The sequence below is a fragment of the Schistocerca gregaria genome, unplaced genomic scaffold, assembly GCF_023897955.1.
Source record: "Schistocerca gregaria isolate iqSchGreg1 unplaced genomic scaffold, iqSchGreg1.2 ptg000338l, whole genome shotgun sequence".
In the NCBI taxonomy this organism is placed as follows: Eukaryota; Metazoa; Arthropoda; class Insecta; order Orthoptera; family Acrididae; genus Schistocerca; species Schistocerca gregaria.
The window spans coordinates 1,849,234-1,864,527 of record NW_026061803.1 but is presented as its reverse complement, the minus strand read 5'-3'; positions in this window follow the sequence as shown (position 1 = coordinate 1,864,527).

Here is a 15,294-nt window from a genome sequence, read left to right as displayed (position 1 = left end):
TAAACCACCGAGGTCTAACTTGACTAGGGCTAAACGCAATGGTCTTCACGCACTCCGCAACGACGCACTCATCGTGGTTCTGCCAGTCGACAAGGGCAATGCATCCGTCATTGTAAATAAAGCTGACTACGATGCCAAAATTCAGTTAATGCTTGAAGAGGATATATAGCGTTAACTGCCACGGGACCCGACGTCAAGAATAATGAGGAAGACATCAGAGCTTCCAAAACAGTAAATGCTGGAAGAGGGCGTTATTAAGACTATCCTCCCTCAGGCGCCAAGACCACCTACGCTTTCTGGACTACCAGAAATCCACAACCGGATTCTCCTCTTCGTCCCATTGTGAACACCATTGGGTCACCCACTTATAGACTGGCAGAACACCTGACCAGCCTCCTTGCACCGCATGTGGGTCGTTGTGTGCATCACATCAAGAACACCGTCGACTTTCTCAACAGAATTAAACAACTGCGTCTTAGTCAAGGAGATATGATGGTTAGTTTTGGTGTGGTCTCCCTGTTTACACGTGTTCCGGTCAAAGACTGTATAGATCTCCTCTTCCAATTATCTGATAGCACAATTGTGGGACTGTTTAAGCACACAGTGACATAGTCGTACTTCCTACATGGCGGCCAGTATTTCGTCCAGTTGGACGGCGTGGCTATGGGAAGCCCTCTGGCTCCATCCATAGCCAAACTTTTTATGGCAAAATTTGAAGACTTCGCCTTGGACAAGGCTCCAGCTAAACCAAGTTGCTTTTAGCGTTACGTCGATGACACTTTCATCATGTAGCCCCATGGTCGTGAATTTTTGGAACACCTGAACAGCATTCACGGCCACATCAAGTGTAAGATGTAAGTCGAGACAGAGGGTACATTGCCCTTGCTTCACGTCCTCATTCGACGGAAAACCAAGGGGCCCCTCAGCCACAGTGTCTACAGAAAACGGAGACACACACACACACACACACACACACACACACACACACACACACACACACACACACACACACACAGATCAGTATCTGCACGCTCTCAGCCACCACCATCCGGCACAAAAACGTGGCGTTCTGAATACCCTCGTCCATCGTGCTAAAGTCGTCCCAGGCGCAGCAAATCTGCCACTAGAACTGAGCCACCTCCGAAACGTCTTCCGGGAAAACGGGTACAGCCACGGACAGGTGTCCAGGCTATATCTGGCTTGACACGCAAGAAACACACCAACAGAGAAGAGAACACCACCGAAGAAGAAAGCAAGAAACTTGTGTTTTAGCCTTTCTGTGGTACAGTGTCGGGAAAGATTAGCCGACTCCTGAAGAGATATAACATTTCATCGGTGTTCAGGCCCCCAGCAAAAATTCGTCAGCTCATAAGGCCTGTGATGGACTACCTAGGGCTAAGAACGCCTGGAGTGTACAAGATACCATGTCAGTGTGGCTGTTACTACGTCGGCCAAACAGTACGCATGGTAGAGCAACGTCGGAAAAGGAACACGAGAGGTGCTTACACCTACGCTATCCAGAAAAATCAGCCGTGGAAGAACACGCCTTAGAAAATGGACACCGAATTCTATTCGACGAAACATCTGTCGTTATGAAAGCGGAGGGATTTTGCGATAGCGTCATAAAAGAAGCTATTGAAATAAAAAACGCTGAAGACACCATCAACAATGGCGGATGTTTGCAACTCAGCACAGCCAGGGACCCGGCTATCGCGATGTTAAAACGGGCGCGATGAACGCGGTATGAAAACATGATCATATATGACGTGGAAGATAGCACCAGTGACGTCACAGCCAGCAGTGCGGCTGTATAACGACGCGGCCACGACGACACAGCAGTCAGTCTTACCACTTGAGAATGACCGGGGAGAGCTCGGTCGAAAGCCCGTGGGATTTTAACCACCCGACGCGGCTGGAAACCCGCAAATTTTTATTAACTATCAATCTTCTCATAAAATTCACCATTAAACTGGAAATAAGATGATAAAAGCACATGTTCAAATAAGGCCGTAATGTTCATATCAAGATGTTGGCTGATAAGAGAAAGAGTCCTTTAAAGGTACCGGTGCATAATGACAGCAACATCAGGCTAAATAATAATGATGTGCTAGTTAGTTTTGACGTGTTAAGTCTCTGAATAAAATCCATAGAATTACGAATGTGGTGACTCCATTTTCCTACCAATTGTTTTAATTAGGAAGTCAAGTGTTTTGCAGAAAAATACGTCGGTGAACCAATAGCGCTCGTTATAGGTCTCATAGACCTCTACACTCTCATACTTAGACATTTTGTGAACTTTAGGAAGACCATAATATCTCGGTGGTACTTCTTTTGACTTCCTTTGGTAGTGATGAAGCGTTCAGCAAGGCAGCAGTCCATACTGTCACCTTGCTAGTAGGATCTTTGTTAATCTTCCGGTATGCACCAGAACTAAGTAGACCACATAGCTCTTCCTTGTAGACTTTCTGAGGCAAAAGGACCGGAGCATTACCCCCACGCGCTGCAGTCGGAAAACTATAAGCGCGATGCCATAGATAGTACAAGGGTACTAATATCGATACGCGCTGCTGCTGCGACTCACGGAGAGAGAGGATAACAGCTTAACCGCGAGAGACTAATCACAGAATATCAACCAAAACCAATATTTAATGGGAAGCATAACACGAGCCAGCCACGGCTCAACCTCCCGCCCTCAAACAAACACGATGCTGGAAGGGGGGGCGGGGGGGTGGCTACTTAACCATCAGACTAACTAACTGGATTTAACCTGGCTAAGGTGAACCCAGTACTGGTTACCGGAATGGTTATCCTTAACCAGCAGATTCACCGGGCCTAAAATGAACAAATTGGTGCTAGGCCCCAGAAAATGAGGAGTAAATTTACTCATATTTCCGACACGCAGCTGCCTACTGGGGAAACTACGGACATAGACCTGATCTCCTAGCCTCCCTCTAAAGGTTCGCCGATTACGATTGTAACGCTCACCTTGATTATTATGGACCCTGAGTATATTACGTCTGGCACGGTTCCAGTTTTCATTGATGACTTGAGGAACTAGATCTTGAATTCCCCACAAGTTCTAAAAAGGGGAATTAACAGGATAGGAAAGGATCAAAGAGGCGGGAGTAGCTCCCAAGGCTTCATGATTGGTGGTATTAAAAGCAAAACTAAGCCAAGGAAGACTAGAGTCCCACTTACTAGGCGTTTTCGGAAATCAAAGCGGATTTACGATTTCGGTTAACCCTCTCCGTAAAGCATGCCTGCGGATAATACGACACCGTTCTGAAAATAGGACGCCTTGAAAGGAGCCGAAAGGAAGGCCGGCGCATTATCGCTAACAATTTTCTTAGGGGGGCCAAAAACAATGAAAACTTTAGTTAAATGAGAAATAGTGGTGGTAGCAGTGACGTTACGGCTCGGAATGAGCCAAGTGAATCCGGAGAACGCATCAATAATAACTAACACGTACCGATGACCTTTCTTAGTACGAAGAAAGGGTCCTAGATAATCGATATAGAGCTTGTGCGTAGGACAGGACTCGCGCTCAGAGCTCAGCAAACCCTGTTGAAGAGCATTCTTGGGTTTGACTACATTATACAGCCGATATTGCTATACCATCTCTCTGACATTTCGCTCCATGGAGGGCCAAGTCAATTGCTCCTTGACTTTTTTCAGAGTCTTAGGAACTTATAAGTGGCTACCCACCAACGAATCATGAAAGTACCGAAAAACCGGGCGCACCAGAGCTACTGGCAAACTTCTTTAACTGCTTCGCATGCCCGACCCTTTTACGCAGAATGCAACTGTTAATAATATACTCATGCGACAGTTCCCCAGCCAAATAGGGTCCTGATCCCGACGCTGAGCGACATCAAACTAAAGAGGAATTTCTCCCAATCCTGCCTCCATCTGTCTCCCGGGTTCCCTCACTAGGTGTAGATTCGGCGAACTACCGGCTGAGGACATCCGCAAGGATATTTTCAGTGTCTCTCACGTGTTTAACTTCAAATTAAATGCGTACCTCTCATCTGGCACTACGGCCAGTTTTACGCGGCCTAGCCAGCACCCAGCTCAAAGCCTGATTGTCGGCTTCTAACTGAAATTCCCGATGCTCAAGGCGGAAGTGGTACTTCTCCAATGCAAACAAAACGGCCAACGCCTCGCACTCGTAGATGGAGTACTTAAGTTCGGCGCCAGTGAACCGACGAGACGCGTAAGCTAATGGCTGCGTCTGACCTTCGAACAGCTCAAATACCAGCATTAGATGTGTCATTTTGGACAATAAGCCTTTTATTAAAGTGTGGTACTCCTAGAAATGGAGCATTGGCTACAGCTGCCTTAATATACTCAAACGCGGGCTCCTGGACAGGTCCTTATTCAAAACGCACTCTCTTCCGGCACTGTTCGTTTGAGGTCGCGGCCAACTAAGCAAAATTAGGGACAAAACGATAAAATAGTTCAACATGCCTATGAACCTAGCAAATTCCGCGTTTATCAGTAGGCGGAGGCAACGCCCGTATGGTCTTAGTTCGCTCTTGTTCGATGCGAATACTCTGACCTGACACTAGGTGACCTAAGAAGAACACCTGCTGCCTTTCTAATGTCATCTTACTGGGTTTAACAGTCAGCCCGGCTCCCTGAAACCTCGAAAGAACTTTCTGGATATGATCCAAATGGTCCTGAAACGAACGGCTATAGATGACTAAATCGTCCAAATAATTATAGGCAAACACTAATTTCAAGTCCCTAAGGATATTATCCAGCAAACGAGTTGCCAAACCAAAAGGAACTCTGTCAAACAGATTCCAATCAGTACAAAATGCGGTAACATGTTTACATTCTTCAGCTAATGGAATCTGATAACAGGCTTGGTTCAAACCAAGAACAGTAAACCAATTAGTACCGGCAAACCAGGTAAAAGTTATGTAGATCAGAGGCAGAGGCACATTCGAAGACAACCTTAGTGTTCAAGCACCCGATAGTTAACCACAGGTCTGAAATAGTGCTCCTGATCCTTGGGAACATGGCATATGGGGGAAGCATAAGTAGACGTAGAAGGCGTAATAACTCCTTGTTGGAGCATTTGTGATATTCTCGCCTTCAGTATCTTCACCTTAGGAGGTGAGAGGCGACGTGGGGGCTGCCTGACAGGACTATCGTCGGATAGAAGGATATGGTAATTAAGAACATTAGTGACACTCAAGTTATCACTAAGAAGCTCAGGAAAACTCTGTAACAAATCCCGTAATTGAGAAGCGTGATGCGGCGAGAGATGGGTAAGATCAAACTCATTAGCCACATCCTGAACGGCCAATGCATCTGCATTTCGATGCACAATACGTTTAGCGCACTTATAAAAGAAACATAAGGTGGCTTGCGGAGTATGGATGTAGATGTAGAAACTTCTCCACAGGATCTAACTTAAAGAAAAAGGTGTGCCCAGAATAATCCAAGAATAACCCAGTATTTACTGAAATCACATCCCAAAATTAGATCGACCGGCAGCTCCTTGACCGAGGCTAATGACAATGGCCAGGAAAAATCCCCCATCGATATATTCCCTCGGACCCAATCATGCAGAGGCAACACCTGGTCATTGGCCACCCGACATTTCTGCACCGGAGAAAGCACCGACCGAAGTTTCGTAAAATGACCAACTTCCAAAAACCACTCGAAGCACAATAATGAAAATGAGCTAGCAGAATCGGAAAGAGCACAGATCGGTTCGCCACCTACTCGAGAACAAACGTAAGGCGAGGGCGGTGAAGAGGGAGCGACAACACGGGTACGCCAGCGTCTAAAGGCTCGATCACGAGATAGCTGCCCAGTCCGGCGTCATTTATTGGCTCTGAGAGCGCGAGGCTGAATCCGAGAGAGCTCCAAGTGAGCCGTGCTGCCGCACCTGAAACAACACCGGGGTTCCAGTTTTACTGCTTCAGCGGATGCAGACACTTCGGAATTTCCCTTGCCAGCGCCGGTGGCCTGCCCCTTAACTTCGTGACATACATCGTATCCAAGCGGCAACGCCCATATCGCTACAACCGCGGCACGGAGTTCTTCCCAAGCTGAAGGCTGATTACGGAAAACATAGTGCTACTTATCCGCAACGCGCATTCCCCTAAGAACAATAGACACCGGGTGTTGTTCAGGCAAATCGATTAACAAAGCCAAGGACGCCGTCTGAACTCTGTCCACATACTGATGTAACTGCTCTTTATCCCGCTGCAACTCCCAAATGTAACGACATTCAAGCGGTTTTCGAACTCCTGTGGTCAATCTCTGCCTAATGACGAGCTCCCTGAACTGCTGTAAGGAGAACACTTCAGCCATGGCTCGGAAGAGGAGGTTCTGCAACTCACTTCTAGCTAACAGGTACGGCAGTGACAAAATTACTTGGTGTGGAACCACGAAAGGGAGAAGCATAAAGTTCAAGACGAACCGACAACCGTAATAATTTTTCGACCTGTTCAAGCCACTCCACGACTAATTCAGTAATATCACGAGAGGATTAGGCAACTTGGCAAACATTGCGTCTAACTTCACCGAGGACGTAACAGTACCATCCCGGGCAGGCTCTCGCCCTCTCCCGAACACAGCAAGTTCCGCTCCTCAATCCTCTTCTCACCAAATCTAAACGCGTAACATTAAACTGCAATGCACTAACCAAAGAGCCCAATTCGGCGGCTAATTTTTAATGGTGATCTTCCAAAGCTAACATGCCCAAATCCGCTTTCCGATTTGTTAACTGGGCCTACACCGTATCCAATAGACTGGCACTAGGTTGAGTGCCTTCCAAAACGCAAATATTGTCCACAAGGCCCCTAACAGCCTTCAACAAAAATTCAGTGGCCGCTCCTGTCTCACCCAACACCGCCGGCGTGACGTCAACCGGCTGAAAAACGGCAGCACCTAAACGGGCCACTAAATCCGGATCACTGCCCTCAGTAGCTTGGCGCCTTATTTCCAACTCGTAAACAAGATGTTCCTGAGCAGGCCGATCCCCGGACTCTGACTGACCGCCATTACAATACACCTGAAACAATCAACACCCAAAACAATGTGGTGTCACAGAACAGAAATAAAATTGAAACTAACAGTAACTGGAATGGCAAGAACACAAACGTAACCATTCTCTGCTACCAGTGAAATCCCTGGGCTAGCAGGACGGAGCGGATGGGGTTATATTTGTGGAAAGAGGTCAAAATATGTTACTGTCAGTTGCACACCAACATACAAAATTTATTTCTTAAAACACACAATCAGACAAGCAAGAATCAAAACTCTCAAGGTTTTAACGAAAGACCTCCTTTGATTTAATTTAGATCGGCTGAAGGCCACATCGAACATCCAAGGCACAAGGCCTAAGCAAGGTACAGGAGTTCTTCTGGCGGTTTCACTTCTTCAGAATTTTTTTTATCTTCAATATAAATAGGCTGAAAGCCTTAGCTTTAATTTTATCCCATATAACGCGGCTGAAGGCCTCACGTTAATCAAGAATAGTGTCGCGGCTTAAGGCTGAGACAAAGATTTTCAAAGTTTAATTTAAATTGGCTGAAAACTCGGTTGAAGGCCGCATATCAACAAAACAATTTTACGGATTTTGCCTGGGAAGAAGAGCTTTCAATTTGGAAAGGCTGAAGGCCTGATCTCAAAATACTTCGTGTAAAACTCTGCTGCAGGCCTCATATTAAAAAATAACAATCTTATGACTTAAGGGCAAGACAAGGATTTTGAATTTTTAATTTAATAGAGATTAAAACACACATCATGGAGAAAACAATTTTACGACTTAAGGCCTAAAGGAAGCGATTCTGAATTTCAACTAAAATAGGCTAAAGTCTTTATCCTAAAATGCTTCACATAACACTCGGCTGAAGGCCACATACGAAACCCAAACAATCTCACGTCTTAAAATTAAAAATTGGAAATATCTTTGTCTGGGCTTTAACTGAAAAACTCGGCTGAAGGCCACATAAAAACTACAAAATATTTCTTCCGGCTTAAATCCTAGACAAAATTTTCAACTTTTGATTTTAAAAGGCTGAAAACTCGGCTGAAGGCCACATACCAGTCAAGAAACTTTTTTTACGCCTTAAGGCCTAAGAAGAAAAGCCTTGAAATTTCAATAAGAAAAAACTCCGCTGAAGGCCACACACAGTACTTAAGACTAAAAAGGAAATCACTCTGTAAAACACAAGGAGCGGCGCTCAGAAGGTTCCAACCTGGGGAAGTAACTAACGCACTTTTAGGTGAAACAGGCAGCCAGACCGACAACTTCTTAATCAAAAGGCAACCCAACAAAAAGCCAGCCGAGGAACCAACCAACAACATCACTTCTACTGCATCTGAACAGCAAAACGACAACAAGATGTCAATCGCAAAACGTTCCGGATACTGGTGGCCAATCAAGCCAAATGAGAATAAACGCCCAAAACTACCAACACCTTAGCTGTCACACTACACGCTGTGCTGTACAATACCAACACGATGTGGAAAATACACTGCCAGAAACTACGTCAACAACCACTTTAGGTCACTGGAACGTCAACGGCCACAACACAGGAGATACCTCTGGTACACTTAATTTAAGTCATTCCTTCATTAATGAAGTTTAACACCACACAGGAAGACGGCTGCAATTCTAGTCGACTTCAATGCACACACGTTGTTGCTCGCGTGGATCTCTCAGAAAGTGACAACCAGGATCAAACCATGAGATGTGATAGCAGTTGAGGCTTGATAGTAGGTTAAGTGAGCACTCAACTTTAGTGTCCAGTTTCGGTGGCTGACGAACTTCGTAACCCTCGCAACAAGCACCTCACAACTCCAACCGCACGTGCACGCCGCCAGCGGCTCCGGTCTGACCACGCGCCACAGAGACTTCCTCGTTGCTCTGACCCAACGGACCGACTGTCACACACAGCACACCCGGAAAACATATCCGCCACACCAGACATAGTACAGCAGTACTAGTATCGATACACACTGCTGCGGCTCACGGAGAGAAGACAGCAACGTTATTGCGGTAACCACTGGGCTACAACAAATGATTAAAAAAAAAAAAAAAAAAAAAAAAAGCAAGGCACCCATCCAGCCAGTCACGGCTCACATACGTTGCAAAGAGCAATGGTGCTGACAATTCTTTTCAGTATTCAATACTGCCTTCTTACGTTGCCATCCTGATAAGTCAATGTTGACTTGTATAGAAGAGATATTCATTTTCCAAAAACATCGCAGTTCTTCCACATAAAACATGTTCCTTAATTCTACAACAGTTATTCAAAAAATGGCTCTAAGCACTATGGGACTTAACATCTATTGTCATCAGTCCTCTAGAACGTAGAACTACTTCAACCTAAGGACAGCATACAACAGCCAGCCATCACGAGGCAGAGAAAGTCCCTGACCCCGCCGGGAATCGAACCCGGGAACCCGGGGGTGGGAAGCGAGAACGTACAACAGCTATTGTTTCTATACAGGCTACACTTTAGTTTCTCTTTTTGGCGTGCTTCTGCCTAGAGCGGAATGCTGTCTGTGTATTTCATTGGTCAAACTTTTCATTGTAACGAAAATATGATTCTCTATAAATTGTTCGAAACAAAGAGTAGGATATGACCAAATGAGGAAGCAAATAGACCAGCGTGAGGCCTAGTTTTGCGAAAAACGATTTAACTTCTTTAAATAAATCAGGGAAACTGAGAAAAAGTTAAATCTTTCGTTGCTGATGGGATACATCTGTCATACTAAAGTCATACGCAGTGTTTAGAATTGTCACGTCGATGTCTCATATCTGCCTAGTGTTAGCGAGATGCTTTAGGAGCTTTAAGTAGAATGCTATGGACCACAGGGTGTACTCAAAAAAAGTCTGAAGTAACTAATTGTGTTTTCTTATACATCATAGGTATTGTTTTGCAACACTACTATAAATCTCAGAAATTCTGCTGGTTTGTACATAATGCGGATGTAGTGGAACATAGATGCTCCAGAAAATGGCGCAAAATGTGCAAAATATTGATTTGTGTTATGTCAAAGTCATCTGTAAATATTATGTCGAAATTTTGTGACCATACTTTGTCCATAATTAGCGTCCTGATACAATCGCTCTAAAACAAAAAATTTAAGTCTGAAATCTTAGGTTCACTTGATAATATGTATCTATTAGGCTGGTGCAGAAGTTCACAGCTTTTTCTTTTTTTTTTTTTGTCAGCTGGTATTCAGGTTGCTATGGGTTTATTTAACGATTGTCAGTTTTTATTTTTAGTTTACTGTTGCTATTTGAGTTTACATGTTGAAATATTGTGTCTGAAGATAGTGAGTGGAGCTGTCGACGCTACAAAATGGAGTACAAACAGGAGAAATCGGAACATTTCCGACATTTTTCACGGTCTCAGTTCATTCGAGGGGCTACAGCAACGGAGGCACCCAGAAACATTTGCACCGTGTGTGGGGATAATACTATTGGACTATTGGACAGAGAACTCTAAGGAAGTGGTTTTCTCTTGTTAAGGAGGATCGTTTTGACGTTAATGATTTCGCTGTTTGATGGAAGTCGTTCACACTCATGAACCCACAATGATCCACGCGAGTGTACTCGAGAGCTGGTAAATGTGGTAAACTGCAATTATTTCACCACCGTACGAATTTAAGTGCAATGGGAAAGGCTCAAACATCAAGAGTACGGGTGCCGCATGCCCTAAGCCAAAATCACAAAATCAGCAGGTGACCACATGTGCATCATTGCTTGGCTCGTGAACAACACCGACGATGACTACTCCGTACCACTACTGGGGTGCAAAATAACTGATGATGGTCGAAGTACAGATGATATAGAATAGAGACTGGAAATGGCAAGGAAAGCGTTTCTGAAGAAGAAAAATTTGTTAACATCGAGTATAGATTTCAGTGTCAGGAAGTCGTTTCTGAAAGTATTTGTATGGAGTGTAGTCATGTATGGTTCAAATGGTTCAAGTGGCTCTGAGCACTATGGGACTTAACATCTATGGTCATCAGTCCCCTAGAACTTAGAACTACTTAAACCGAACTAGCCTAAGGACAGCACACAACACGCAGTCATCACGAGGCAGAGAAAATCCCTGACCCCGCCGGGAATCGTACCCGGGAACCTGGGCGTGGGAAGCGAGAACGCTACCGCACGACAGCCGTGCATGGAAGTGAAACATGACGATAAATAGTTTGGACAAGAAGAGAATAGAAGCTTGCGAAATGTGGTGCTACAGAAGTATGCTAAAGATTAGATGGGCAGATCACATAACTAACGATGAAGTATTGAATAGAATTCGGGAGAAGAGGAGTTTGTGGCACAACTTGACAAGAAGAAGGGACCAGTTGGTAGGACATGTTCTGAGGCATCAAGGGATCACAAATTTAGCACTGGAGGGCAGCGTGGAGGGTAAAAATCGTAGACGGAGACCAAGAGATGAATACACTAAGCAGATTCTAAAGGATGAAGGTTGCAGTAGGTACTGGGAGATGAAGCAGCTTGCACAGGATAGAGTAGCATGGAGAGTTGCATCAAGAAAGTCTCAGAACTGAAGACAGCAAACAACAACAATGCTAACACAGGGAAACGAAAGGAATGGTTGAGCTTAGCAAAGCAGCAACTCCCCGAACAACGACCTGTAATCATCTACAAAAGATGATGTTATGCATCTGGTGCGCTACGAATTGCTTCCCCGAAGTGTAACCATCACTGCTGACGTTTATTCTCAGCAACCGCGACGTTTTGCAGACGCAATCCAAGAACGACAAGGAGGAAGACCGCGTGAAGTGATGCTACTCCACGATAACGACCACCCGCATTTTGCTAGGCTGAGGGAAGACACTATACGGGAGTTGTGTTGGGGAGTCCTTCCGCAACCACGTTATTCAGCTGATCTGGTGTCCTCATACACAGATACAACCTTGAAGGAACTTCCCTTTCCAATGAAGATGCTCTATGAACATGGCTCGACGAGTTCTTCGCCTCAAAACCACGTGATTTCCACAGTCGCGGAATATAAAACGTACTCCAGCGTTGACGGATTGTTTTAAATAGAGAAGGAGAACGTATTATTGATAAACGTCTGTGTTACGTTAGAACTTATGCACCAGCCAAATACCTTTTCTGCATGAGACACGGCAGTCCGCAGAGCTTACCGGTGTGACGGGATGCCGCAGCGTGAGGGGAACGTGCATCCAGCCATGAGGATGCCCCGCTGAACCGCAGGCGTTCATGTACAGTACAAGGCGTAGGGTAGTATCTGACAACTTCTCGCGCTTCAAACTACCCATTTCAGCGGTAGTGTTGCTCGTAACGGGAATATTTTTCAGTCTCTGAGTTTTGACGTTATAACAACAGCAGTTGCCGAAGAGCACTGAAACACATAAATCAAAAGAAGGCAGCTGTAGTAGACGAAATTCCTTCAGAGTTCTTGAAACTCTGGGTGAACTTACCTTCGTAGCACCATTCCACTTGGTAAGCGAGATATATGCATCGAGTAACACATACTCTGACCTCAATAAACAATATAAAACAGCAATTCGGAAGATGCTGACATCTGTGAAGAATATACGGCTGCGAAGAAGTCTCGGACGAAATATCAGCACAGGTCAGTTACTGGATGCAGCAGTATTCCGAGCACTTTATTCACCGTGGTCGTTTCTTTACGTTTGATTAGCCAGATAGGATTCTACAAGCAGTCAGCTGAATTACTTCTTAGCAGCTTCCCTTACGGTTGGGCAATGCCTTTGCCACACACATAAATAAAGACGTATTTCACAAAAAGATTGTCAATGTAAAAGGATTCCTTTCCTGGTTAATGGTTGGCTTACGATATCTCCCAGAATTCGCAACCACTGTGTCCTGATGATTAGTAAATCTTCTTGGCCTCAGTATCATCCACGGGCAATTATCGTCCTACCTTACAGGCAAAGCAAGTGGAGGTCCTTCTGTTCATACAAAAGCTTGGTGAATGTTGGGCGGTCACATCATTGTCCGGCGAGTTGCCATACCTACCTGTCACTCTGGGACTGATGGGACTCCCTCAAACATATATACATGAGATAGTCCTTCGGATGTACGCGTGAGACTCCTAGCAGTTGACGTCTAAATGTGGTTTTTTATGTATTTATTTGCAATGGATTTCGGTGTCTCTCCATTTTCTGGCATGTCTACGGTACCACGTGATCAGGCGTGTACCGGGTAATCATCAATATACACATGTCTCATAGAGGGTATAACACCAAAAATGCAGACAAAGTACCGTCTGCAACATCCAAAATTTTCGCCGTTTAATTTTCGTTGATATCTTGCACTATACTCTTGATTCTGATGCTATATGCTGCACTACAGAAATTAAATACATCAATACTTCGATTACGTATTAAATAAAAATTTGACTGTATATAATTGATTGTAATTATAATAGAAATATTATAAATTGCCAGGTAATAGCCAAGGGAGCTTTATTGAGATGTATCAATAGCAACGACGAAATGATAATAGCTGTACCGATGTTTATCTTTGCGCATGGAGAGCCTCTGTCGCGTGGCGTGCAGATGGGAGGCAGAGCAGTTTGTGTCATGAAAGAGTGCGGAAGTGTTTGTTGAACGCTCCGGCCGACCCGTTGTGTACCTATACTCGCGCCAGTGTAGACATCCCTAACTCGTTAACCTGCGATTACTGAGAGCACGGTAGGAGTGGACAGGCGGGGGAAGCTGCAGTTTCAGCTGTTGCCTGTCCCGTACGTATCCGTGGTTAGTTGATATATTCTTTGCGTGTTCCGCTTGCGTTATCTAGGCACGTTCTCGTGTTTCGGTAACTGTTGTGAAACATCGATTAGGATGGACAGGGACTGCGATTGCTGTGTTCGGATGAGGGTTGACTTGCCATCCCTTCGCTCAAAGCTGCAATCGGCGCTGACTTCGGTCGCGCAGCTTGAGGCTGTTGCCAATGGGCACCACTGTGGGGAGCCGGGCTCGGGTATCACGGGGATGTCAACCTCGTCCCGTCTGTCCCCAGATCGGTCTGCCGCTGTGGTTGCCCCGGTTGCTGCCCGCAGTGGGGCTGAGCCCTCGCCTGTGGTTGATTGGGAGGTCGTTCCAAGGCGTGGCAGGCAGCGAAAGGCGTCCCCGGAGGCTGATCAGAAAGCCTCCCCTGTGTGTCTGACAAACCGGTTTCAGGCACTGTCTCTGGCTGAGCCAGATGTAGCTGCCTGCCCTGTTTAAGAGGATCATTCTCAGCCTTCAAGGTCCGGGCAATCGCAGAGGGTGGGCTTACTGGTAGTTGGGAGATCCAATGTTAGGCGCGTAATGGGGCCCCTTAGGGATACGGCGGCTAAGGAGGGGAAGAAATCCAGTGTGCACTCCGTGTGCATTCCGGGAGGAGTCATTCCTGATATGGAAAGGGTCCTTCCGGATGCCATGAAGAGCACAGGGTGCAGCCAGCTGCAGGTGGTGGCACATGTCGGTACTAATGACGTGTGTCGCTTTGGATCTGAGGAAATTCTCTCTGGATTCCAGCGGCTATCTGATTTGGTGAAGGCTGCCGGTCTTGCTTACGAGATGAAGGCAGAGCTCACCATCTGCAGCATCGTTAACAGAACCGACTGCGGACCTTTGGTGCAGAGCCGGGTGGAGGGTCTGAATCAGAGGCTCAGACGGTTTTGCGACCGTATTGGCTGCAGATTCCTTGACTTGCGCCATAGGGTGGTGGGGTTTCGGGTTCCGCTGAATAGGTCAGGAGTTCACTACACTCAGCTGGCGGCTACACGGGTAGCGGAGGCTGTGTGGCGTGGACTGGGCGGTTTTTTAGGTTAGAAGTCCTCGGGAAAGTGCGGGATGGGCTGCAATGTCAAAGGGTGCTTGGCAATTACAGGACGTGCTTGGATCAAGGAACAGTCGGAATTATAGTTGTAAATTGTTGTAGTTGCGCTGGAAAAGTCCCTGAGCTTCAAGCGCTAATAAAAAGCACAGAAGCTGATATCGTTATAGGTACAGAAAGCTGGCTAAAGCCTGAAATAAGTTCTGCAGAAATTTTTACGAAGTCTTAGACGGTGTTCAGGAAAGATAGATTAGGCAGAATTGGTGGTGGACTGTTTGTGTCTGTCAGTAGTGGTTTATCTTGTAGTGAAGCCGAAGTAGGTACTCAGTGCGAATTCGTATGTGTGGTGGTTATACTTAACAACTGAATTGGCTCCTCCTACCGACCCCCAGACTCCGATGATATAGCTGCTGAACAGTTCAGAGAAAATTTGAGTGTCGTAACAAATAAATACCCTCACTCTAACGGTTATA